The following is a 27305-nucleotide window of genomic DNA, read 5'->3' as shown; positions in this document are numbered from 1 at the left end:
GGACCCTTCTTGCGATATCCGAAATACTTTTAAATCACAAAATTCTAGAATGTTCTAAGACGAGAAGGGCCTTCAAGGTCATCTCACACATATAATGAGTATCCTATGGAAATAACCGAGGAAACCAGGGCCCCAGGTGGGGCAACGCCTTAGTCAGTCACAGCCCGTCTGACACCGCGTTCGGACTGTCTGGACGGACCCCGGTCTCCTGGCTCCTGCCCAGGGCTCTTCTTCTCGTGCTGGAAGGCAGAGGCCTGGGTCCAACCTGTTGCATGAGCAAGAAGCTGAGCTGAGCCCTGGTTCCCTATTTTGATTTAGCGAATTGGGGACTATTTAAAGAAGTTTACAAATGCTCACTCATTCCTCGGGGGAGGTAGGTGTTATTATTATCCCCACGTGGGGATGAAAGTAAGACAAAGTCATTGTCGGGGGCAGGAAGTGAAGCCAGGCGGTGTTGCTCCACGGTGCCAGCCCGGGACGATGAGGCCACGCGGCCTTCGTAACCGCAGTCCCTCGCGGGGACAGCCAGCTACAGGAGTTCAGTGGCATGCCCCGACCAGCTCTTTATTTTATTTTATTATTATTTTTTTAAAGAACAGTTTATTGGTTTTGAGCGAGAGAGAGAAATACCGATGTGGAAGGGCAATATCAATTGGCTGCCCCCTGCATGCCCCCTACTGGGGATTGAGCCCATAATCCGGGCACGTGCCCTTGACTGGGAATTGAACTGGCAACCTCTTGGGGGACAGGATGTTGCCCAACCAACTGAGCCATAGCGGCTAGGGCCTGACCAGCTTTTTAAAGGCGTGGGGCTGAAGACAAGTCCAGGACTGCTCCCAACCCAGCAGCCCCCGTAGGACAGAACGTGCCCAGGAAATGCAGGAGCAGATCTGCCATGCGGGACCCAAGTCTGGGGCCAGCTGGGAAGCAGACCCAGGTGCTCACTATACACCCCTACGGGCCTGGGGAGCGTGACCAGAGCTCGCTGTCGGGCACAGCAGCTCTGCCAGGTCCGAGGCCTGTGGCCCCTCCAAAGGTTCGGCCTCCCCTCCCCTGCACCCTCTGTAGCCCTGGGCCGAGGAGGAGAGGAGAGACTGGCCCAAGGCCCCAAACTCCGGGGCAGCGATAGCACACTCTTGTGCGGCCTCCTCGAGGCTCTAACACTTGAGTTTTCTTTCTGAAAAAGGAAGCCATTACTCAACATGTTGCTACACACAGATACTGAGAAACACAAACCAAGAGGCAAGCGGGGCACCAGCCTCAGAGGTCGGAGAATGAGGGGGGAGGGCTGGTCTGGGTGCAGCGAAAGAAGCGACCAGGAAACTCTGTGCACAAGCTGGTCCAGCCCTGCTGGTAAGAGAGACACAGTGAGAGCAACCCCAAGATGCAACAATAAAATCGGGGCTGCCTGGGTTATGGGAAAACATTACAAAACCGTGGAACAAGCTTACAAAAGCATGGAGGAGTTTTTTGTGTTATTCTGTTGCATGACAAATGCAGGACAATAGAACTGGATGCTACTCTATGGAGGAAATAACAGTTTTGCCAAGAAAATGCACCTAAAGGAAAACATGGTGGAAATGTCCACCGCAGTGAGTGGGAGAGCTACAGGTGATTCTTCCGTTTCTGTCTCCCAACTACCATGTAGTACAACTACCATGGTGTCCCACAACTACCATGTCCTGGTGTTACAAGGCGGTTAGTAATAACAACACATTTTAAATGGTCAGAGGAGGAAAATGGAGGGTGGTGGTGATTCTCTTCTGGCAAGGGCAGAAAAGTCTGGGTAGGTAGCCAATGTCGATACCCTAAGTCAGTGGTTCTCAACCTTCCTAATGACGCGACCCTTTAATACAGTTCCTCATGTTGTGGTGACCCCCAATTTCATTGTTACAAATTGAACATAATTAAAGCATAGTGAGTAATCACAAAAACAATATGTAATTATATATGTGTTTTTCGATGGTCTTAGGCAACCCCTGTGAAAGGGTCGTTCGACCCCCAAAGGAGTCACGACCCACAGGTTGAAAACCACTGTCCTAAGTGAAGTGGAGCCCTGCTCAGGGCCACCATGCCCAGCCTTCCCACAAAGCCTGGCATGGCTGGTTACCGCCCCTGCCCTGCTGGATCTTGGATAGAGCAAAACCCCCCAGATTCAGAAAGGAGGGAAAGAAAACCATTTGATAAGATGGTATTAAGAGTCACTGTGCCAATTTTTTTAACAACAGTATACGTCCATCCATCCATCATTCCATCCATCCATCCGCCCATCCATCCAAGAAGAGCGAGTACCTACCAGTTACCCAGAACTGTGCCAAGTCCTACAGTTAGCACAGAAATGAGTAAGACCCATTTCCCACCCTAGAGGACTAGATTATAGCAGCGGCTATCACGTTACAGTGGCAGGGGCACTTGACGCGCTGCTCTAAGACACAAGCTGCTGCGAGAATTCAGAGGCGAAAAGAAAAATAACGTCCAGCTTCAGAGAAACAACAGGTAGCAAGAAAACGGCTCACGGCAAAGGTGGGCTTTGAAATGGGCCCCGAAGAACGAGCAGGGGTCCATAGAAGGGTCAGGCAGACAGGCCGAGGAAGTATGCACACTTCTGTCAAAGGGAAGCCACAGATGCGAGCAATCGCACCGAACTTCTCCACCTCAGTCACGAGCACGGAAATGCAAACTGAAAACGCACGGGGTTGGCGACGCTGGTGGAGCCACGCCAAATGGTCCCGGGTGTGGGCTGCGCGGGGCGTGCTGGGCAGTTGAGAAAGGAGACACGGCGGGTGTGGCTTTACAATGTGTCTCCTCTCTGAGCAGGAGATTCCACTGCTAGGGATCTATCCCACAGACACAAGTAAGCGTGGGCGTAAGGCTCTTCGAGGAAGCGTAACTTAAAATAGCCAACCAGGGGGAAGTGGATAACTGAATTCTGGTGTGTTTATGCAGCTAGTAAAAAATCCCATTTTCACAGACTATTTAATGACCTGGGCAATGGCCATGATATTATAGCAAGTTCACAACTCAAGAAAACGCCCTTTACAGTATAAGCCCAACGTATCCTTCCTTTTTATTTTAAAGCATTATTTTTCTTCTTTCAGCTTGATGGGGGTCGATTTATATTTTATGGAAAAATAAGTACATCCCAATTTAAACACCGGAAATATAGGATCTTATTTTGATGTGTTTTGTATCTTCTACAAAGAACATGCGTCCTTTTTAAAATCACGAAATAATATTGTTCAAAGTGACAGAAGAACAGGTGGGATTTCAGTGGGAGGAGAACGGGTCATCACAGTCGGAAGGGAAGAATCCAAGTCTGCCTGGGGAGGAGAGAGAGCTGAACTTGAGGGTCAGACAGCGCTGGGCTCAAATCCTGGCCCCGTCCTTTTCTAGCTGTGCGACCTGCACCCAATAACTGAACCACTCTGAGCTCCAGTTTCCTTCACTTACCCACTAGCCAGGGGCCCCCATCCCCTCCCTCTCAGAAGTTAATAAAGTTAGAGCCCTTTCTCTGACCAAGAAAACCAAATTCGTGGATGCACACAGCTGAGGTAGGGATACTCATAAGATAACACCGTCAACATAAAAAGAGCATTTTGGGAAAACACACAAGTGTTACATTAAAGCCAACGTACAGTGCATCTCAATGTCAGAAATAGTTCAACTATGAAAAGATATCTGTACTAAAGAGAAATCAAGAAAACATGAAAACTTCTCTCTGCTAAAGATGGTGATGACTAGAGGAAGCATTTGGTTGGAGCCTAAGACATCGAGGTTGTTCTCATGCTTCTTACACAGCCTGATTTGGGTCCAAAATGAGGAAATGGATGCGAAGTCAGGTTCCAGCTCCTGAGCAGACCTGCGTGCCATAGGGATCAGGCCCCACCTCCTCCCATGGAAACAATTCTGGATTGAACAGTGCTGCTCTCATTCTCCCTGGAGCCCACTTACATTTCTCCAGTCTGACACTTACAGAGAGAACGGAGGCAGAATTCTGAACAAGTCTTACCAGCCTATCTCGGGTGTCCTTGGCCCCAATCGCCCCATCCTTTTTCAGAGGAAGAAAGCACCAGAAATGCCCAGGTCAGCTGCCTTAAAAACAAGCAGCTGCACCCTGGGAAAGCTGAAGGTTTGGAAAGAATCCTTTAGAAAGAAATGCAAGCTCAGGGACCAAACTGTAAGCAGTTGAGAGCCCCAGCCCCTCTCGAATGCCAGGCTTTGGTAAACTCACCCAAGATAAGCCTTCAGATAAAGAGATTCGGCTCACTCCCCAAATAAATGTAATCAGAGCAGCTAATCCTTATAGCAGGAGTCCTCAAACTACGGCCCGCGGGCCACATGCAAATACAAATATTGTATTTGTTCCCGTTTTGTTTTTTTTTTACTTCACAATAAGATATGTGCAGTGTGCATAGGCATTTGTTCATCGTTTTTTTTTAAACTATAGTCCGGCCCTCCAACGGTCTGAGTGACAGTGAACTGGCCCTGTTTAAAAAGTTTGAGGACCCCTGCCTTATAGGGTGCTTACCATGTGCCAGGCACAGTTCCGAGCGCTTTACATGTGGTAACTCATTTATCTTCGCACCAGAAGGAACATGCACAGAGAGAATAAGTAAGTTGCCCAAGGTCAGGGCCAGAACCAGCACATACATGCCTTCGTGCAAGCTGGAAGAGAGTACCCTTTCCTCTGGGCCGGGGGTGGGGTGGGGGGTCGGGGGGGGGCACACAACACAGGCACACACAGAGCGCATGCCTGGCAGATGGGGTAGTCTGGACTTCAGCATCCTCTCACCCCCTCGTGCAGTGGACACCCTGCTTGACGGTACGTTATCCCATCCAAAACCATTCAGCTTGTAAGAGGCAGAGCTGAGATTTGAACCCAGCCCACCTGGCTCCCAAGGAACAAGTGCGTATAGCGTAATAGTCAGTACGTGGCCTGCAAATTAATGCCAGCCAAGGTGTACAGAGGCCCTGGTTTGGGGGACCAAGAGCACCAGTTCTCGGATGGTGAGATTTTCAGCAATGGTGGGAAAACACTCTGACATTTACACCTGCATGGGTCACAGCGTTTTAGCGTTTTCATCATTTCTAATGGGAATACAGTCAAACCTCGGAGATACGGAGAGTTCGGTTCCAGACCACTGCAACAAAGCGAATCGTAACCTTTTGCTGGCGGAAGGCCTTGTCTTCGATTTGTGACAAACGCAACATTTGTGAAGTGCAATAAAATGAGGTGCGCCTTATTACTAAAATGTGTTCCAGCCTTTTCTGCCTTTGGACAGAGTACACCAAATATAATCGAACCTTGCCTGAACTCCACGCCTTCACCCCTGCCCTACACCTAGAGACCCCCAGCCCATGTGCCTCTTGATCCCAAGTAATTGATTTTCCCCTGCTTCTGTAACCACTACTGGAGAAAACGGAATGTGAGGCAGGTTGAGGCCATTTAAAGTTTGGGTTTTAACTTTCCTATTGCTTAGCAGTTCTTGTACTTGCTTCTACCTAATTGCTTGGTCTTTTCCAGTCCCTGGGTCTCACTGGTTTCCCACTCTACCAGCCTCTATGCAGAGACAGTGGAGGTCACCGACCTCGACTTGCCTCCTCCTTCCCCCAGGAACTCACCGCCTCCCGTGGTCACCTCCTTCCCTCTGAAGGCAGCTGGGGGGCAGGGGGTCTAGCTGTCCTACAGCCTCCAAACTGCCATTCAAGTATTTCTTGCCTTAAGAAAACACTTCCCCACCAATTTCTCTCTCCTTCCCTTCAGGCCCAAAGGTCTTGAGACATTCTCTCAGCTGTTCACTTCTTTACTTGCTCCTCCATCGGCTCCATCTCTCCACTTCACTGAAACGGCTCTTGCAGTGCCCCCAGACTCAGTTTCTCATGTCTACACTCACCCTGCTTGACCTCACCAGGGCATCAGCCCAGGGGGTCTCTCCTCCTCCCACACGTGTCTGCCCCTGGTTCCCAGTTGTCTTCTATCTCTGACAGCTCAGCAGCCTTCTTCCCAGGACTCCCATTGCCACCTATGCATTGATGCCTCCTGAACCAGAAACTCTGAACCCACCCCTCTCACAAGCTCCAGACCCATCTACCCAACTCCCGAATGGGTGGCCTGACTCAACAGATCTGAGCCAACCTTACTCTCTCTTGCCTTTCATCATCTGGTTGCCTCCCACCTCCCAATCTCCATTCTTCCTAACAGAATGCTGATGTTTAGTTGGCCCATTTCCATCCCCGCTTGCAGCTAGGTGTAGCTCTATAACTAGCACCTGGACAATGATATGTAAATGGAGGTGTCATGGGGTGATTTCAGAAGGAATATTTATAGAACACTTCCTTCCTCCAGCCCTTCATCCCTCCACTGCCTGGATTGATGTGATAGCTGGAGCTTTAGCAGCTATCTGAGAACATGAGGGCAAGGAATGGCAGAGGAACGAACTGGAAGGAGTCTTCCTTATGAATTTGTGGACCCACTACACCAACCCTGGGCTACTTACCTCCAGACTTCTTTATATATTGATTTCAGAGAAGAAGGAAGAGAGATAGAAACATCAACGATGAGAGAGAACCATTGATTGGCTACCTCCTGCACGCCCCCAACTGGGGATCAAGCCCGCAACCCGGGCATATACCCTTAATTGGAATCGAACCTGGGACCCTTCAGTCCGAAGTCCAATGCTCTATTCACTGAGCCAAATCAGCTAGGGCACCTCCAGACTTCTTTTACGTGTAAAAAAATTTAACGTGTTTGAGTCACTGTTACTTTGCTGATATTGTGCATGAAGCCAAACTTGATTTTAACTATTATTCCATCCAAAGCAATCTCCTTACATTCCTTGTCTTGGTCAAGGAATTTTCTTAAATGTAGCCAGGCTAGTGCACGTATGTGAGATTTAACCTCTGACTAGTTCTACATTATATCAACACACCATCATTGATTGACAGATTTCTGTGCTGACAGGCATTTAGGATGCTCCCAGCTTTTCATAACCCAACATGCACATTCTTATCTATTCCTTGAGCACCAGGGGGTAGTTCCTGGTATAGATAACAGTGAAACTGCTGGCTGTAGGGCATGTGCATCCTTAACTTGATCAGATAGAGTCAACTTTGTCTTGAGAAGTAGCTCTACCTGTTTGCACTCCAGCCCCCAGCCCTGGGTAAGAGAGGGGGCTTCTCCCTGCCATGCCAGTTCCTACCTAACATGATGGCAGAACACTTGCTCTTACAGTCATTCATTCTCATTCATATTCTCTCTCTCTCTCTCTCTCTCTCTCTCTCTCTCTCTCATCTAATACTCTGAATTAGCCACAGCAGAATTATAGGAATGCCTTCAGCCTGAGCTTCTCTCCCCAAAGGCTGCCAGGCTGCTACATGAAGATGGGCCGCCCTGCAGAAAGCGACCTAGCGGAGCTGCCAACATTCAGAGTGGGTGCACGCATCATCCTCTCTCTATCACATCTCCCTCAAGACAGATACAGACTCTTTTTCCTCCCGCAGCATTTGAAATAAAAAATAAAAAAAGTCCTCTGCATCCACCCCCAAATCCTTCACATCAAGGCCACTCCCTCGAGTCCTCCCCAAATACCAACATCCAAATACCAACATGAAGACAGAAGAGGACAATTGATCAGTGTCCGACCCGCCACCAGCCCTCCCTCTTTCCCCCAGAGTTCACCCACCGGCTGCTGGAAAGAACCCTCTCCTCTCGGGTGGTGGCGTGTGAGTGTCTCCTGATAAAGGAAAGTCCCAGGCAGAGAGAGGGGCCAACTTGTTTATTTCCAAACACGAGATTCCAGTTGTGACACGTACACTGGAAAGGGAGCTGGGCTTGGGGGGAGGGGAGGAGAAGGGAGGAGCCGTGGTTGTTTATTTTTAGGTGAGCAACTGAACTCCTCCCAAAATCAAATCCATAGCCCCTTTCCAGTCCTGTTTTTCCTGATTCTGCCTGGCCATGAACTTTCTATCTGGGCTTGCCTCAAATGCAGAGGGTGGCTGCCTTAAACCATGAACCCAGGGCTCAGAAGAGTGTTAGAACGCTCCTGGACGGGGAGCCGCCCTCACACTCCACAAATATCTACTGGATGCCTGCTCTGTCCAGGCACTAGCTGGTAAGGGCGGCTAGTAACCAGAACCTGCCCCAGGGAGTTCACAGCCTAGAAAATAAATCAGTGTGATGCTGCGTGAGAAGACGCATTGGTGAATAATGTGCGAGATAAAAGGGAGTCTGGAGAATGGGAAGATTAAGCCCTAACTGGGGGCTTCTGGCAAGTCTCCCTGGATGAAGTGACGCTAAGCTTGGTCTCCCAACCAGCATGGGTGAGGAGTGGACATTTTGTTTGTTTGTTTTGTTACTTCTCATCGGAGGATATTTTTTCCATTGATTTTTAAAGAGAGTAGAGGGTGGGGAGAGAAACGTGTGAGAGAAACACATGGATTGCTTGCCTCCCACTCTCACCCTGACCGGGGCCAGCAATGAACCTGCAGCCCAGGTGCATGCCCTTGACCAGGAGTCAAACCCATGACCCTTCAGTGCATGGGCCGACGCTCTACCACTGAGCCACACAGGCCAGGGCAGGAGTGGCCATTTTATTACCAACATCACAACCCCAAACAACTGCCTTCCTGTCCCTCAACCGTGAATGTGAGGAGTAACCAGGCAGCGGTCAGTGTCTTAGGGGGAAAGCCCTGAGCTCCATAACAGGGATCTGGTTCTAGTCCAGCCGTGGGCAAACTACGGCCCGCGGGCCGGATCCGGCCCGTTTGAAATGAATAAAACTAAAAAAAAAAAAAAAAAAAAAGACCATACCCTTTTATGTAATGATGTTTACTTTGAATTTATGTTAGTTCACACAAACACTCCATCCATGCTTTTGTTCCGGCCCTCCGGTCCAGTTTAAGAACCCATTGTGGCCCTCGAGTCAAAAAGTTTGACCACCCCTGTTCTAGTCCAATCGGCCTCTACCAGAGGGTCCTCTGCTGTAACTCACCGCCCTTCTCGTGGGCAAACAAAACGCTGGGAGGAGCAATGCAGAGCAGCCCCTCAGCTCTCGCATCTAACCTGGCGTTCTCAGCCTCCCTGTGTACGGGAGCCACGGGAGGGAATATAGGCAGAGGGATGCCCAGGCCGGCACCCACCCTAGAGATACTGGTCAGAGGCTGTGCCTCCAACACCAGTATGTTTGCAAAGCACGGCAGGTGATTCAAACAGAGAGAGTTAAGAGCCGCTGTTGCAAACAATGTTCCCAGGACTAGAGGGCCCGGCATCCCACTTCACAGACTGAACCAGAACCTGCCCGAGTCAGAAGCAGTCCTCTTCTCACAGGGATGGAATGATTTAAGGCGGAATTCTCTGAGTCCAAGGACAAAGACAGGCAAACAGGGAATCACATCGGATCCAAAAGCTCTCCCCCACCTACCTGCTTCCTGAGGGAGGGTCTCGCTCTCTCCTTGGTCCATTAGGAGAAACCTCGGGTGAGGCAGCGTCCCCTCCGGCCACTAACAGGAGGTCACTTCCCCCTCGGGGAGCCCCTGGTGGAAAACAGCAGAGAGGGAGATAGCGGGGGCCTGGGAGACTTGGGCAGGCACAGCCAGCCCTCCTGCCTGTGAGTCAGCCATGGAGAGGCCGCCTGCAGACAAGGGCAGGAGAACAAAGCTCCATTGTCCGTGCTCTGCAGGGAAAAGCCGGCCGGGGCTAGGAGACTTGGGGGCCAATGGAGGTGTGATGAGCATTTTACTTATTTATTTATTTACGTTCATTTCATTGAACCAACACTTAGTGGGCACAGCACTTAGTGTGGGGCCAGGCACAGGCCAAAGCCCTTCCGAACATGAACTCATGGAGTTTCTGATCACACCGTCGGCCACAAATTCAGAGATTTAAGCTTTCTTTCCAAAGTTAATGCCCAGGGAAGGGGAAAACTTAATTCTCCCCCATCCACAGGTACACGTACCATCGAAGGGCGATATTTACCTACTGCATTCAGCTACTACTGCCTGGCCCATAACAAGATGCAGACACCACCTAGATCAGTGATGGCGAACCTTTTGAGCTCGGCGTGTCAGCATTTTGAAAAACCCTAACTTAACTCTGGTGCCGTGTCACATATAGAAACTTTTTGATATTTGAAACCATAGTAAAGACATATTTTTGAAATTTATTTTATATATTTAAATGCCATTTAACAAAGAAAAAATCAACCAAAAAAATGAGTTTGCGTGTCACCTCTGACATGCATGTCATAGGTTCGCCATCACTGACCTAGATCCAGGAATGCCTCCCAGGGCGGGACCTGGATCCCTCCACTGGCGGTTCTATAGGAATGGAAATGCTGTCATGCTGAGGTGGAAAGAATTTGGGAGTCACACTTGCTTTGTGAACCTGAGCATGCCTGGTAGCTTCTCAGAACCTCATCTCCAAGTCTGCACAGTGCCCACTACCTCAGAGGAGAGGTGAGGGGTGAAATGAAATAATTAGGAAAAAAGAGCTGGGCCAAGGGCCTGACGTCAGCTCTGGGTCCATTCCCTTCTCCCATCTGCAAAGCACCATCACTGCCATGACCGAGAGAGACCTCAGGCTGCCTTGCACCCATTATCTCGCAGCAGCCCAGAGAGGGTCAGTGTTACTATTCCCATTCCCAGGTGGGGAAACTGAGTCTCCCCTGGAGGAAGAGCTTCTCCCAGACTCAAAGCCTATGCCACAGACGTTCCTTTGGTCTTTGATTCTGAATCCCTGGCCACTGCCCCAGTCCCCCGCCAGGTCTAGGGTTTAAAAAAAAAAAAAAAATCAAAGCTCAATAGCACTCCTGCATTTCTGTTTCATTCATTTTCATTCTCATCCAAGGATATGTTTTTATTTATTTTTTAGAGAGGGGAAAGGAGAGAAAGAGAAACATCAATGTGAGAGTGAAACATCAGTCGGTTGCCTCCTACATATGCTCCGACAGGGAATCAAACCCACAACCACCTTCATGGTGTACGGGGACGATGCTCCAACCAACTGAGCCACCCGGCCAGGGCCCTTCAGTTTGGTTTTAACCATGTCAAAAATACCCCCACATTGCGGGCACCACAAACCAGGAGCCTTGGTTCTCGCCGTGGTCAGGTGTCCAGGACCAGGCCATGAAGAGGGAGGTCTCATCGGGGACAGACGGCTGGAGTCCTGGGACTTTCAGCGTGGAACAGACTAAACGGCATCACCCCGGTTATGTGTTCTTGGCATCAGACCTGCCTCAGCCAGGAAGTGAGAGAGGAAATCGTGCTGACACCACAGAAGCCAAATGCTTGGGGTTCAATGAGCCTCGATTTCCTCAGCTGTGAAATGGGAGTGGGAAGGGATGCTGCTGAACTCAGCCTGGAAGGGTTTCCTGTCCTTCTGCCTCAGAAGCCCTATGGGTCCCTGATTCAGCCCCAACACTGCCCCGCACTTGAGCCATAGGGTCTGTGTCTGGAGAGTGGGAAACCAGGGCAAAGAGAAGGGCAGCCACTCCCAGATTCCCACATCTGAAGGGTGTAGAGCTGTTGGAGATTAAGGGGTGGGGGCTATCCAGGTAATTCACTATTTGGATTCAACAAAAATCTCATTTCCAAGTCATCAGGGAACCCCAGCTAGGGTCTCCACTGCTGACCATAAGCCATTGTCTGGGCAGGCACTGCTCCCCTCCCCGCACCCTCCCCACCCCCCCAACCCCAGCCCCACCCCCAGCCCAGCAGCTTTCAAGGCCCAGAGGTGAGTTCTGCAGCCCAAGGTTTCTGGGTCAAGTGCGCCTGTAGTAAACGTCAGCCCAGCCACTTCCAGGCAACATGACCTGGACAGATCACCCAACACCTGTGCCACAATGTTCTCGCTCTGAAATGCTGCACAGGGTTAATGATCCACGCATCGCACCACAGTGCCCAGCCAGTGCAGGCCCCGGGGGATGTCTGTTCCCTTGTCAGCCTTTCTGCCACTGCAGCACAGCAGGGGTATGGAACTTTCCCAGCACCACTACGCCCTTTTTTTGGGGGGGGGAGGAGAAGGGGGTTCTGATACACTTTTCTCCCCTTTGAGCATCACAGTCTTAAGCTTTCCGCACTCTTGTTGACAGCATTCTTGATCCCGCCTTCACTTTCCCATAGAACCTGTCAGCACAGAACATCAATTATTAACGTAGATGTCCATCTCCCTCCATACGTTGTGAGGGCCTGGCAAGAGCAGGCTCTAGGTCCCCAACCGATGGACTGCCAACACCAGAGTTACTAGAAGCTACTTTTACGATGTTCTGGGGGGGAAACCTACACTTCCAAGAGAAAGTACAGGAAGAAAACTTTCAGGTGCTTGCTTTTCTTCAATTTTTATTGATTGATTGATTGATTTTAGAGAGAGAGGAAGGGGGGGCGTGGGGGAGAGAAAGAGAGAGAGATATCAATTTGTTGTTCCACTTATTTATGCATTTATTGGTTGGTTCTCATATGTACCCTGACTGGATATCGAACCCGCAACCTTGGCGTATCAGGTTGACACTCTAACCAACTGAACCTTCCGGCCAGGGCCGGTGTTTTCAGAACCTTTGGCATTTTCTTTTTATTTTAAGAATGTTAAAGTTCATGCCAAATTTCACAAGTGCAGCTTCCCGCCCAGTATTAAATGCTTTGAGAAATGAAAAGGTGTGGCTATTGCTTCATCTAGCTGCTCTGCTAACCTAATCCGTACAAGCTGTTTCACACCTCCAGGGCCTTGCTCAGATGGCTCCCTGGCCTGGAATGACTTCCCCCTGCAAAGCCTTTGGGCTACAAACACCCCCCACCCCCATCCTCCCACCTTCCTGCCCCCTAGGAAAGACTTGTCAGTCCTTCTCCCTCCTCATATATATACACACACACACACACACACATACATATGTATATGTTTTTAAGAGTGATTTAAATGTTTCTTTTATGCTATTGTTTCTCAAATTTTCCACAATAAGCGTATGTTAGTTTCTAAGGAGATATAAAAAGTATTATTAGAAGGAAGGAAGGACAAAAGAAATTGCACTCTACACTGTCATAGGAAGGAACAAGGGCAAAGACACACTAAGACATCTGCCCCTGTGTTGTCCCAACAATAGATTTATCTCTGTCATCAGGTACATATGGCTCAGGTGTCTTTCCAAACACTTCCCCAGCATGGCCCAATCCCATAATGAACAGATTCCCATCTATGATAATGATGACAATATGAACAGTAATAGTTTTATTGAGCATTTACCATGTGGTAGGCACTATTCCATTTCTTAACTCATTCGAACTTATTTCTTACAATGACTCCAAGACAATTATTATTATTCCCCTTTTACATATGAGGAAATAGACACAAAGAGAGATTAGGTAACTATCCCAAAGTCACACAGCTACTTTTTCCTGATTTTCTCCTTTGGTTGCTGCCTAGATGTGATCTCTCTTAATTTTGACAAAACCAGGTTTTGTAGATGTTGTACTTACAAAATGAGGCTTTAGATTCCCAAGGACAGGTGAGGCCAGAAGGGAGTCATTCTGAACGGTGATAGGAAAATTAGCACTACATTAGCCACCTAAAACCAACTGTTCATTGGAGGACTGGGTAGAGGAGGTGAAGGGATGGAGAGATACAAATTGGTAGTTACAGAATAGTCACAGAGATGTAAATTACAGCATAGAGAATATAGTCAATGGTGTTGTGGTAACTATACTAGTACATGGGGCCAGGTAGGTTCTTGAAGTGTTGTGGGGGGGACAAAGAAAGTACATGATTGTCTAACCACTATGCTGTTCACCTGACATTGATGCAGAATAGTATTAAATATAAACTATAATTTAAAAAAAATACAATTGCCCAGTATCCCCTTGATTGAAGAATATGATTGGAAAACTCCTCGTGGTTTTTTTTTTTAAGTATAGTAATTAGTTTTCTGATCTGGTAGGCCAGAAGAGATCAAATGCTTATAAGCTGATAAAATAGATGCCACCGCCTGCCTATAAGGCTCCATCTAACCCAGAGTCCTTCATGCTCTCACCCAGCACCTCCTCCCTCCACCCATGTGTCCTATGACATGGGGTTACCTGATGTCTCCCATTCATAGAATATAGAAAGCAGGAAATGGGAGGGTGAGAAGAACCGCAGTACAGTAAGTCTTCATTTAACATCATCGATAGGTTCTGCAACTTTAAGCAAAACAGCTTATAGTGAAACCAATTTTACCATAGGCTAATTGATATGAACAAGAGTTAAGCCATCCCAATAAATTTAATAATAAAAAAGAGGTACATTCCAATGGCATCATCAACAAATGGCATTTTGTTATAACAAAATGATATCAAACAAAATGATGCTACTTGAGGACCTGCTTTATCTAGAGCAGCGGTCACCAACCGGTGGTCTGCGGACCATTGGTGGTCCGTGAGGTCCGAAAGGTTGGCGACTGTGGATCTAGAGGTAAGTACACAGAGACCACAAGATGTGATCGCAATAATGGAAGAATTGGGAAGAAAAACTACAAAGCAGACTCAAGGTTCAAAAAGTGACCATTATATGAGGGTGTTAAACCGCACCTCAATAGAAGTACTAAGACTCCCAATCACAGTGGAAAAAAAAAATCATTACATTGTTTCCAAGAAAATGCATGTACCTTCCCGAACCATTTAAAATTATTAAAATACATTTTCATGCTCACAGAAATAAGTTTGCTACCAAGGAAATTCACTTTATATGAAATGACTCGTTCCCTCCACTATCTAGTAAGTTATAGCTGCCTTCCCATGTCCGCTCTCCCCTTCTTCCTGACCTTCGGGTATTCCTTATTTTGGTCTGGGTAACAATGTGCTCAGCTCCCAGGCTCCCTTGCAACCAGTAACCAGTGGTTGCCACGTGACCCAGTTCTAGCCAGTGAAATGCAAGGGGAAGCCTATTACACAGTTCCCAGGAAGTTAGCTTCCCTCATTAAAATAGATGAGAGTCTGCTGGGAAAAGCCAGGTTTCCTCTCCCCTTCTGCCTGCCTGGAATGCAGATGTGAAGCCTGCAGACACAGCAGCCATTCTGAGAGCATGAGGCTACTCTGCTATGTCACGGTCATGTGCTGAGGATGACAGAGCACAAAGGTAGGAGTCGGCATGTGGCCTAGGACTGCCTGCCTCCGGATTTCTTGATTCAAGAGAAAATAACTCCCTTACTTGTTTCACTTGGTGTTATTTGGATTTTCTAAACATGGAGCCAAATGAACCCTAACGGACACATTAATACCAGATTATAATTCCACGGTGATGAAAATGACTCCTAATATCTTACTGTGTGCCCACAAGCAGCCTGAAAAGTATTTTTGTGCTTTGGGATGTCCCAATAAAACACAGACGGGCCAACCATTACTTACGAGGAGCCCGCCTCGCTGCTGCCAGTGGCAAATGGCCATTAATTGGCATTGTGTCTGTGCTAAGCTGACTTGCTTTTGCAACTTGGAATTTTGTGCAGAAACAAAAAGCGCTTTATGGCAAAGGCGTTAGTGCCACAATGGGACCTTTCTGCCTTGGTTATGAAAACACATTAAGAGCTTAGCTGCACCACAAGCAGCGGCCAGGAGACCCGGCTGAGGCCTCAGCCTTCCTGACCATCCTCCACTCAACAGGCTCGAAGGGCCCCAAAGCTACTCAGGAGAAAATGTTGCAGGCAGACACCAAAGCTCAGAGGGGCTGGGCAGCCAGGCCCACCCGGAGGACTGTGATGAACAGGCTGGGCCCCCAACACTGCCTGTACACCCTCCTGACCAGCCCTCACAGCCTCCCCTACAGTCATCCATGCGCAGCAACAAGCTTGAGGATCTAATTCCCACACCTGCAAAGGTGATGTGGCCCCAGGAAGAGCTCAGAGGCAGGGATGCAGAGGCAGGACACTGAGCAACCTTCCCACACTTGCTGAGCTAAGTCAACCCTCCCTATATGCTCCCAAAGCCGACATGAAGACAGAAGGAGACGCTGTGAGTCCCCTGACAGGTTCCCCAACAGAAAGCTGGTGGACATGTGCACCTGCACACACACCAAGGCTCACCAAGAAACACGTCTAACAATAATCGTGGCGGCCTTTTTTAGTTCTATTCCCAAGCTGTAAACAAACCAAATGTCCATCAACAGGATGGACACAAAACGCGTGCTAATCATTCCATGGAGCAATTAATACATAGCAATGAAAGTGAATGAACAGCTCCATGCAACAAAAATGCATGCATTTCACAATTTGAGCAAAAGAAGCCAAACACTAAAGAATAGATACAGTATAATTCTCCTTCCAGGAAGTTCAAAAAAACAGGCAAAACTGAACTGTAGCGCTTAGGAATGAGTATTAGTGGTGACGTCATTGTTTTAGGAAACAAGGAAGTGACTACTGTGAGTCAGGCCAGGGTTACTTCTGGTCGTAAGGAAGGAGTTATGACGAGGGAGACTTCTGGGTGTTGGCAGGGTCCATTTCTTGGTCTGGCAAGTGATTGCAGGGGTGTTCGCTTTGTGAAAATTCACCAAGCTTTACATTTCTGTTTGGTGTACTTTTCTATGTTACATGTTGCAATATAAACAGTTAAATTGAGCCAGGAAGTGGTATTTGTACACTTTTAAAAAAAAGTTAGACAAGCATTCTCTGGACAGCCTGCAGCCACGCAAATCATAGCACTGCCCAAGCACTGAGCAGAAGAGGCAACGGAGCACCTACTGTGCGAGTGCCGGGCACACAGAGCCTTCTCAAACCTCAACAGCCCTATTTCACAGACAAGGGCACTGAGGCCTGGGAGGTCAAGTTACCTGATTACCTTACCCTGAGGCTACTCCGCTATTCAGTGTAAGGCAGCGGTTCTCAACCTGTGGGTCGCGACCCCTTTGGCGGTCGAACGACCCTTTCACAGGGGTCCCCTAAGACCATCCTGCATATCAGATATTTACATGACAATTTATAACAGTAGCAACATTACAGTTATGAGGTAGCAACGAAAATAATTTTATGGTTGGGTCACAACAGGAGGAACTGTATTTAAAGGGCCAGAACATTGAGAACCATTGACTTAGACCCTCAGAGATCCTCACCTGCAAAAGGGACAGCATGGCCCCTCCCAGCAGGTGGGAGGACTCAGAGGGACGATAAAATGCTCAGCACAGGGCTTGACACGTCCCAGGCACCCAAGCAATGGTAGTCATTATTCTAACTGCCCAGAGCCAGGATTCCAGCCAGGACTCATGACAACATGTCGGGTATGACACCCCTGAGCCCATGTACACATCCCCCAAAGTCCACCCAAACCCAGCCACTCCACTCCATGAGAAGTGGCCTGACTTCCTGTTCCCAAGACCCCCGAGATCTTACCAGGGGACCCTCGGCCCCGGGTGCTTGCTCCTTCTTCACCCAGGCGGCAGGTGGGGAGCAGGAGGTACAGGGCACATGGGGGAGTACTGGTGCCCAGGTAGGGTTCACTTCTCTCGTCTCCAAGCCTCATCAGCACCTCATGGGGGCAAGAGAGCAGCTGCCAGGCTACGTTCTAGAACAATACTGTCCAACAAAAGTATAATGCTAGTCCCTTGTGAAATTTTACATTTCCTAGTAGTCACATTAATAAAAGAAACAGACGATACCAATGTCAGTGATACATTTCTTTTAACCGAACATTTCCAAAATACCCCTTCCAGGATGTTATACGGCATACAGAATCAATATTGAAAATTGAGATATTTTACATTTTAGGTTCATCTTGTCTTCTAAATCTGCTGCATAGTTTTAGCTAAAACACATCCCAACTCACACTCGCCACATTTCTAGGGCTCAACAGCCATATGTGGCCAATGGCTACCATATTGGAAAGAGCAGAATAAATGTTTCCATTATGGTAGAAAGTTCTACAGGACAGTGCAGTTGTCCTCTTTTCATTAAATCCTGGGAGTTTCTGGCCCTGGGGGGTGGAGGGGGGGTGGGGAGTGGCTTGGGTGGGGCTCCTCCTTCTGAATTACCAAGGGGGGCTGATGTCTCTGACAGCTGGGGACTTGACAGGAAATACCTGTTTGTCTGGCTATGAAAAAGTTTTCCCCTCCTTCTTCCTCAGGCTTGGGCAGGGCTGGGGGGTTTCCATGACACCTGCAGAACCCACAGCACTGTCCCCCAGGGAGTTGAACCAGCACCCACCCACAGAAGAGAAAAATCCAGCCCGGGGATTCCAGGGGGACAGCGGTCAGACAAAAGACAAAGGCTGACCCTCAGCAGGGCTCTAGGCAGCAGCCTCTTAGCTGGACAAACCCCTAAGAACACCAGTTACCAACTGCAAAGGGGAAGGTTTGCCTCCTGGGGTTCCCAGCGGCCAGCCCAAAGGCCACGCCCTCCATAGAGAAGATCAAGAGGGAAGGGAGCTGGAAATAACGAAACGGCCAACCCCACAGGCAGGATGGATAAATGTGGCCATATCCATATGACTGGGTATCAGGGAGCCATTAAAAACTCTACAGTGAACACACATGGCTTTTCTAATGAAAAGTAAGCTTTGTTGAATGTCCTCCCATGCACCAGAAAGTCACCGGTTTGATTCCAGGTCAGGGCACATGGCCAGGTTTCAGGTTTAATCCCTGGTTGGGATGCGTGCCATAGGAAAGTGATCAGATGTTTCTCTCTCACATCCAAGTTTCTCTCTCTCTCCCTCTCCCTTCCTCTCTCTAAAATCAATAAAAATGTGTGTGTTTTTTACAGCTATGCTTTGCTAAACAACCACACTAAGCTAGAATTTTTCACCTATACTACCACCTTTCATTATTGCAAAGTCATGAGTTGGAACAGTATTTTTTATTTTATTTTTATTTTTAAATCCTCACCTGAGGATATTTTTCCAGTGATTTTCAGACAGAAAGGAAAGGAAGGAGGGAAGAGGGAGGGAGAAACATCAACATGAGAGAGAAACATCAATTGGTTGCCTCCCCCACTCGCCCCGACCAGGACGGGGATTGAACCTGCAACCAAGATATGTGCCCTTGACTGGGAATTGAATCCGTGAGCCTTAGGTCCACGGTCCGACCCTCTAACCATTGAGCAAAACTGGCCAGGGCACAACTTAGAACAGTATTATTCCCTTACTACCAGAGGGAGAGAGCAAGGCTCCCCCAAATCAAATTAGCTTGCCCATGATGGCCCAGCCGGGAAGGGCCAAAGCAACATTGAGCCAAAACCCACCAACCCCCAGACCCCAAATGCAGGAGTATTCTACAGCCTTCTGGTGTGTTTTATTTGGGGCTGGGTAGAGGGGTGGGGGGAATAATACTGTCAAAGTGTTTGCTCTTTAATGACAATATGTTTACTAGATGCCTATCTGCCTGCAGACAAGGACGAGGAGGAAGCATAGAGATATGAAAACAGTTTAGGGTTAGGTCAGGGCAGTAAGCCAGTTGTTTTTTAAACATTATTTATTACACTGTTTATGCAACGCATCATTTTTTAAAGGCAGCTATCTTCTGGAAAGAGAGAAAATGAGAGAAGCACTAAGAACAATACGCATATACAAAGCTGTCCTTGTCAGCCCCAAGGTCTTAAGTCTCACACACCCCCTACACACACCCCCACAGCAGGTGGGGCTGAGACTTGAACCATGCTGGCATGGTGCTTCCAGTGAAACTGAAAACACATCAAAGAACTGGGTGGAGGCATGGCTCATGGCAACCCCTTGGTGACACCAATACCTGGCACAAAACGGGAGAGACAGCATCCAGTATATTAACAGCTAGCTTGTTTATGGTGTACGGGCACTGTTGCAAGCATTTTGCATAAACTAAATATAGTAGCTCATTTAAACCACACAACCACCCTATTGAGGTAGGTAATAGAATCCCTCCCGTTTTACTGATAAAGCAACTGGGTCATGGGCAGATTAATAACCCGCTCAAGATTACACAGCTAGGGAATGGAGGCTGGGATCAAACCAGGCAGTCTGGCTCCACAGAACTCTGAGCCTCTCTGCTATATGGCCTGCTGCCTGAATCCGTGTGAATCACCTGGCTGAGGTAGAAACTGTTGGCACCTTCTTGGATTAAGAAACAATCCGTCCTGGATTAATGAGGGCAGTTGAAGGGGGAGGGGGCAGGCTTACAGGAAGCACGGCCATGCACCTGCGGACTTGCACACACGGTGGGGAAGGCAATCTGGCTTGCACTGGGGGCAAGCAGGTACACTGTGCAGCCGACGCAAGTGAGGATCAGCCCCCGAGAGCAGGCACACCTAGAACAGGGAAGCCGGCACTGCAGAAGGCAGGACAGACCCCTCTGGCCAGCAACCATTCCAATGGACAGCCCCACTGACGGGTACTCCTAGCACAGTCCCCATTCACAGCCAGCAGTGCTCCCTCGGCAGGTGCTGTCAGGGCTATCCCAAGGCCCCCATGCATCCCCTTCCAGGCAAGAGTTCCTTGAAGACCTGAACTGAGTGGCAAGAAATGGATCCAGCCTTAGCCAGTTTGGCCTATGGACTGAAGGGTCTGGGGTTCGATTCTGGTCAAGGGCACATGCCTAGGTTTTGGACTCGATCCCCAGTGTGGAGTGTGCAGGAGGCAGCCAGTCAATGATTCTCTCTCATCACTGATGTTTCTAGCTCTCTCTCCCTCTCCCTTCCTCTCTGAAATAAATAAATATATATATATATATATATATACACACACACACACACACACACACACACACACACACACACACTCTAGAGGCCCAGTGCATGAATTCGTGCACCAGTGGGGTCCCTCGGCCTGCTTGCAGGGATTGGCCAAAACCGGCTCTCTGACATCCCCCAAGGGGTCCCGGATTGCAAGAGGGTGCAGGCCAGCCCGAGGGACCCCACCAGTGCACGATCAGGGCCAGGGAGGGACTGTGGGAGGTTGGCTGGTTTGGGAGGGACCACGGGAGGGCTCAAAGGGCGTGTCTGGCCCATCTCACCCAGTCCCAATTGGCCAGACCCCAGCAGCAAGCTAACCTACCAGTTGGAGCTTCTACCCCCTGGTGGTGAGTATGCGTCACAGCGACTGGTCAAACGGTCGAACGAACGGTCGGACACTTAGCATATTAGGCTTTTATTATATAGGATTTTTTAAAAAAGGGATCCATCATTCCTCCCTTTCTGGCCTGTAAGGACATTTGTGTCCCCGGCTTTACAACATAGCCCTCTAACACGACTCCTCCGCAAAAGGCAGATAGAGCAAGATCTCCCAATCATGCCCCTTTTGTCGACAGGCACATTGAGGCGCCTAAGAGCATGAGTCAGGCTGACTTTGTTCTGCGCTGCTGGGAAGGGCTCTGGCTCGGTGCCAGGAAAGCCTGCTCCTGGCACTAAACGATCATTCTGCCAGCCTCTGAGGGAGATGAGTATATTAATGAGGCTTCAGAGCAATTCCTATACAGTCACATGCTGCTCAGGTGACACAGTACCTGCTCAGGCAAAGCCTGGGAGACCAGAGGCCCACTCCAGGGTTGGCTAAAGAAGGACACGCCACCCTACAACACTCCTTCTTCATGGAGACCCTGAGATTGGGGTGTTTCCTGCACATCTGAAATCCAGAGAAGAGTGAGAAATACCCAGGCCCCAATCCGCTTGACTCCACCCCTGAAGGCAGGCTCTGGTGTTCCTGCCAGCCACCTCAGGTCACCTCTTCCCGCAAGCCCCTCCAGTTGCACCCCATCATGGCACGGCTATCTACCCTGGCCCCCTGGCCCCAACTCACTCAACAAACATTACTGGGCCAGATGCTGCAAGAGGCCCTGGGCAGGTAAAGATGGACTTTGCCCTCGCAGCATTCACAGACCAATAACTGATTTAAAACCATTCACTGGGCTGGGTGAGCAGGGCCTCCCATAGCCGCTGTCTGAGTGGGGTTTCTGGATCCCCACAGGGGACTCGTAGATGACCGAGTCACTTAACTTCTTTAGATCTCAGAGAGATCTACTAGTAGATGGGCCTACTGGTAGATTCCATGCCATTTCTTCCATGAAGCAATCCGCCAGCATCTCTAAACCTCCCACTGGGCCAAGCACAATAGTGTCTCTAGAGTAAGCAATCTTCAAATCCTGAATGCGTACGCTTTATTGGCCGTATTCAGATAATACAAAAACACATACCACCTGCCTAATCCAAACCCTAGCTTCTCCTTTTTGTTCTGGTTAGAATACATCCATCAGAATCAGACAGGCTCTGCCATCGCCACAAACAACCTGAAATCTCAGGGGTTTACACTGCAGACCACCTGCGTTGACCAGGAGCTGCACCTGGGCTCCCTCACAGCGGCTGGGCTCCCTCTCCCATCTGGGGGCACTGAAGGGGGTCACATTGAGGGGAAAGGAATGTGGCAAATTGCACCTGAGCTCTTAGAGCAGAGGTGGGGAACATATAAGGCCCAAGAAATCATTGCGTCTGGCCCTGCCCATGGCATTAGGGTGAGTTAATGAAATGTCTGACCAAATAGAGCAGGCTGATTTTTTAAGGTGATAATTTTGTAAGGTCCTCCAAATGATGTTATAAATATCCAAATGGCCCTTGAGTTGTCCACCTCCAAGTGTCATGTTACTTCCTGCTCACAGTTCACTGGCCAACACAAGTCACATGTCCACCTAACTTGAGGAAGGCAAAAAGGCACAGTCCCACCATGTGTTCAGTGGGAGAACCAGAAATAGAGGATGAACTGCACCCATGGCTGCAAGCAGGATTTGAACAGAAGTTAGTATCAAAGTCTAGTATTGTTTCTTATTCTCTTTAGATCAGTTTTTCAATCCCTGAGGACTGACATGGGGATGGATAATTCTTTGTGGTAGGAGGCCGTCCTGTGCATCGTCAGATACTTAGCAGCATCCCTGGCCTCTACCCACAAGATGACTCGTGCTCTCCGGCCACAAGATGACTGCAAGTGAAGACCTCCCCAAACTACAATGATCAAAAATGTCTCCAGACATTGCCAAATGTCCTCTGGAAGGCAAAACGGCCGCCAGTTGAGAACCTCTGCTTTAGACTTACAAGAAGCATAACCTCTCTTAAAGAGAAAATAATAGCACCCTCCTCCCTCAAGATATTCTACCTAGGACTACCTTAAGAGACAGCTTTCTCAACTACAATCCTATCTAATAAAAGAGTAATATGCAAATTAACAGTAACTCTGCGACAAAGATGGCGATGCCCATAGTGGCTGGGGCGGGGTGCTGGTGGCGTCGCCCCAGCAACGCAAGCCCAGCGTCTGCACCCCAGCTGCGCAGAGGGAGGGGAGGAGCCTTGGGCTGGAGGCCAGGGCAAAGGACACTGATGTCATTGCAGGCTGGGCTGAGGGACCTGCCCCCCCCTCCCCCCGCACAAATTTCGTGCACTGGGCCTCTAGTATAGAAATAATCGTTGTACCCACCTCAAAGGGCCACTGTGAAGATTAAGCCAGCAAATGCTCATGAAGTTCTCAGCTCAGGGCCTGGCACAGGCCTATGAGTAGTAGAGACTCGCTGTGTTACTACCACTCCCTGCACTAGCATCGCTGTCTGGGAGACAACATGGGAACAGCATAGATCCCTTCCTGAGAGAACAGCAGAGCCACTCACTGGGCCCAAGGTCATCCCTGCACCCCCTGCTTCCCCACGGGAGTCCAAGGCTGGGAGGCTGCTGCAGAATTCCTGCCACTGCACTCCAGCCCCCAATGCCTAAAGTCAAACAACATCTGTGTCACGATCCTGCCAGATGGTCGAGGTAGAATGTGCTGACGCTCAAGTGTGGGCAAGCACAGCAAGATGACAAATGAGCGTCTGCCCAGAGAAAGGCTCCAGACCAGTGACGTGGTCACCCACTAGCTACAATGCCCATCTGTGAGGCCCTGGATGGCTGAGACCGGCTGCACCCTTCCCAGCATCCATACCCCAGCCCCCACGAGAGTCAAGTGCCTTTTCACCCAGGGCTGCAGGGGAATGGAGGGGACGATGGGCTTGATTTTAAATTCGCAAAAGGAAAGGAAGGGCAGAAAATGTCAGATTTTAAAATGTTACCTTTTTAAAGATGCCTTACTTGGATCCCAGGCCCTGACAGACAGCCACCTTGTCTCGTGGGACCACTTCCGGGGCCAGCCCTAGGACGGTCCAGCCAACACTGGAAAGCTCAGTGAGTGCACGGTTCTCTCTCAGCGCTGGTTAGGAGCAGCACTCTAGACTCAGCAGAGCTGGCTTGAAATCCCAGCTCTGCCGTTTCCTCGCTGTGTGGCTTTGACAAGTTGCTTGGCCTCACTTACCTTCAGGACCCTCACCTACGACTCTGCGGTCTGAGCCCTGCAGGCACCAGTCCAGGAGGCACCAGTCCAGGCATGGTGGCAGGAATCCAGCCCACACCACCTTCACCAAATCCGGCTCCCTGGCCTGGCCCACCCGAGGGACACCTTCTAGTAATTTACATGAAATCTGCCCTCCAGACCCTCAATTCTTCTACCTCAAAAAAGGAAGAATAATCCCCACATCTCCATAGAGTTATTATGAAAATTAATGACGAGGCATGCAAAGTGCTGATAAGTGCCTGGCAAGGAGAAAGCACTCGGTGATCGTTGTGATGAACATTACAATAATGCCTGGTGATAATGACTTCATTTATAGGCTTGGTCAGGGTCCTGCCTCCAAAGCAATCAGAACAAGCCTCGATGATGCCTGTGGCGTTGCAATGAGGATTAAATGAGATAATGTACAAGAGAAGCATACCGTAATAGGAAGGGCTCAATGCACGCCAGCAATTATTATCAAAGACTTGCACAGCTGTGGGTCTGAGTTCCACATCGTGGGGCTCACACAAGTGTGGTCTTAGCACGATGCCTGGCACAGAGGAGGGGCTCAAAATAATGTCAGCCACTGTTACTACGTTATTGGCATACCCTTTGGCCAGCATTTTCCCTCCTGGAGGGCCACGTCCTGGTAAAGCTGTGCCAAGGACACAGAGTTAACACATGAAGGGGCTGTGCCAGCCCTGCAGGGTTGGAGACAAGACTGGGCAGCCCCCTTTGCCCTCTTTCTCCATGAAGAATCTTAGATCCCTGAAAGCGGAGATCGCCACCTGCCCTCTGCCGGCCTTCTCTTCCTGTCTGTCACACCTCCGTACCAGAATGCCCCACAAGTCTGTCAACATCCCTTCCAAACCGTACCCCCCAATTTTTCCTCAATTTTCAGTTTTGGTAATGTTTCTTTAAGAACTTCAAAATCTTCTTCTTATGTAACCAGATGAGGCCTGGCTGGTCCAGGTGGATGGAGCCCCGATGATGTCTGACACCAAACCTCAACTGCTTTGCTGGAGCCTCGCCTCACCTCTGGGGCACAGATGCAAGGGAAAGCTGAGTCTTTTTCACACGGTCAAACCTACCTGTTCCATGCGTACTTGCACAGCTGCCACTTACTGTATACAACTGTATACAGCTGCCACCTCTCCAGTCTCAATTTGCATCACCTCTAAGATCACCAGGGCCCTTCGGACTCTAATGCCTAAAGGTGGGCTTCAAGGGTGTCACTTCCAGGAACCTTCTGTCCAAGTGCAAAGCTTCACCTCCCTGGCATTGTGGGAAATCTCCCTAATGTGGATCAGCCCACTGACCCTACGCTCTTTAAAAGCTCAATGGTCACCCATCCTGACTCAGTGCTCCCCACCTTGGGCCTTCAGGAAACACGCCTTTAAGTTCTGCAAGGGTGCTAATGGGAAAGGCCAAACGTGCATTCTCCAGACTGACACAAATCCACTCACAAGATGAAGGCAGATGAAGTACAGACATGGCAAACGCCTTCTGCCCCTGCATCTCCACCAATCCTCCCAGACTACCCTCGAATAACAGGTAACTTAATGAACTGTATACTTGCCATACAGTCCTCTTTGCCCGGCTGCCAAGTAGAAAAACTCGCCAGACCCCCTTCTATATCCAGTGTCTTTTCAGGGTAGCTGATGAGTTCATTCCCATCCAGTCCCTATTCCCGCATCTTTCCATGTGGGTTTTCACAGCTGCACTGAGCCCTGGCTACTCTGCAGAGCCTGTGAGGAAGCGCCTCACCACATGCTTTGCAGAGAGGCCTCAGGCACTCCCTGATCGGGCAGTCAGCTACCTACCAGAACAGAGAAGGTGAGCTTGGCATGGCTTGTTCTGAAAGAAGAAAGTGGCCATCACCTTGAACCGGACTGGGCTCCATACCTGCTCACAAAACAGCGGCTTAGTAATGTTTTCTGGAAGCTTCTTGGACATAGAGCCCTAGCTCACCAGATTATGGCTTCTGGAATTCACTTTTTCCTAACTTCTTAAAAGCAGGGGCAGCTCCCCCCCCCCTCCCCACCGCCCACCCCTTCTATTCTTCAGGAACCTGCCTCTCCCTTTGTAGCTCCTTAAACTAATCAGCCACAATGCAACAACCATGCTCCCCGGTGCCCAGGGAAGTCAGTCCTGTGGATGAGACGGGAGCCTCATTTAAAGCAGTGGATGCTCTCTGGCCGTCTCTGCCCCAGTTATCTTGCTCCTGGTGGGGTTACCCTTACTGCTCAGTGCCAGAGACCGGGTGAGCTGCCACCCCGCTTCCCTCCTCCTGCCAGGGCTCCCGACGCATGGCCCGGGCAGAACTCATGTCTATCACCCGTTCTTCCAGCTCTGAGCAAATTCTCAAGAGCCCTCTTGATGCCCTTAGCTTTTTCTTTTTCTTTTTCTTTTTTTAAGCTGTTAGCCCTCCTGACCCAGTTCTAACAGTTGGTGCCGCTCTCCCACTCCCCCTGGCTTACTTGCCTTCTATCTCCATTTTTTCGTAGAAGTCCTCCACAACCTGGACTCAGATCTGTGGGTGTCCTCTGCAGACACACTAAGTTCTTTTTTATTTTTTTATTTTTGGGGGGGGTCAGCAATGATGTTTTTATTGTTGACTCTATTACATATGTCTTCCATTTCCCCCACTAAGTTCTTTAACTCCTCATGAGTCCCTTTACTTCTTCGTGGTGAGCATTCCCAGGTTGGTTCGAGTTTCTCCGAAGTCTCTATCAAGGCCAGTGGATCTCCACCAGCCCACACAACAGCTGTACCTGGGGGGCATTTTAAAATCCCAATGACAGCCCCACCCCCACGGATTCTGGCTGGGCTTCTTTGGGGCTGGGGTTCAGGGCTCAGAATCTTCAATGGCTCTGCAGCGACTCTGGGTCCAGTGACCTAGACCATGAGCTCAGACACTGGTGTATATTGGGACCACCCGGGGCACACAGAGGCCCCCCACCTAGGTAGGGTAGGGCAGGTCCTGAGCCTCTCTCCCCAGGTGACTCAGGGAACAACTAAAGTTTGAGAACCACTGGACCGTCTGGAAAGCAGGACATCAG

General features: G+C 49.5%; 1 protein-coding gene across 18 annotated transcripts in view; it reads right to left on the bottom strand.

Moving 5' to 3' along the window:
• Positions 1-27305, bottom strand: part of KSR1 (kinase suppressor of ras 1) — a 141570-nt gene that overhangs the window by 74489 nt on the left and 39776 nt on the right. Inside the window, exon 1 of one of the 18 annotated variants that reach the window (XM_036340663.1) lies at positions 7683-7727. The exons of the other annotated variants lie outside the window; for them this stretch is intronic. The gene's annotated coding sequence lies outside the window, so the exon portion shown is untranslated. Of the gene's footprint in view, positions 1-7682; positions 7728-27305 lie in introns of those variants that run through there. 18 annotated transcript variants of the gene reach the window in all.

This window comes from Myotis myotis, unplaced genomic scaffold (genome assembly GCF_014108235.1).
Source record: "Myotis myotis isolate mMyoMyo1 unplaced genomic scaffold, mMyoMyo1.p scaffold_m19_p_17, whole genome shotgun sequence".
Lineage (NCBI taxonomy): Eukaryota > Metazoa > Chordata > Mammalia > Chiroptera > Vespertilionidae > Myotis > Myotis myotis.
This window is presented reverse-complemented; position numbering and strand designations above follow the sequence as displayed.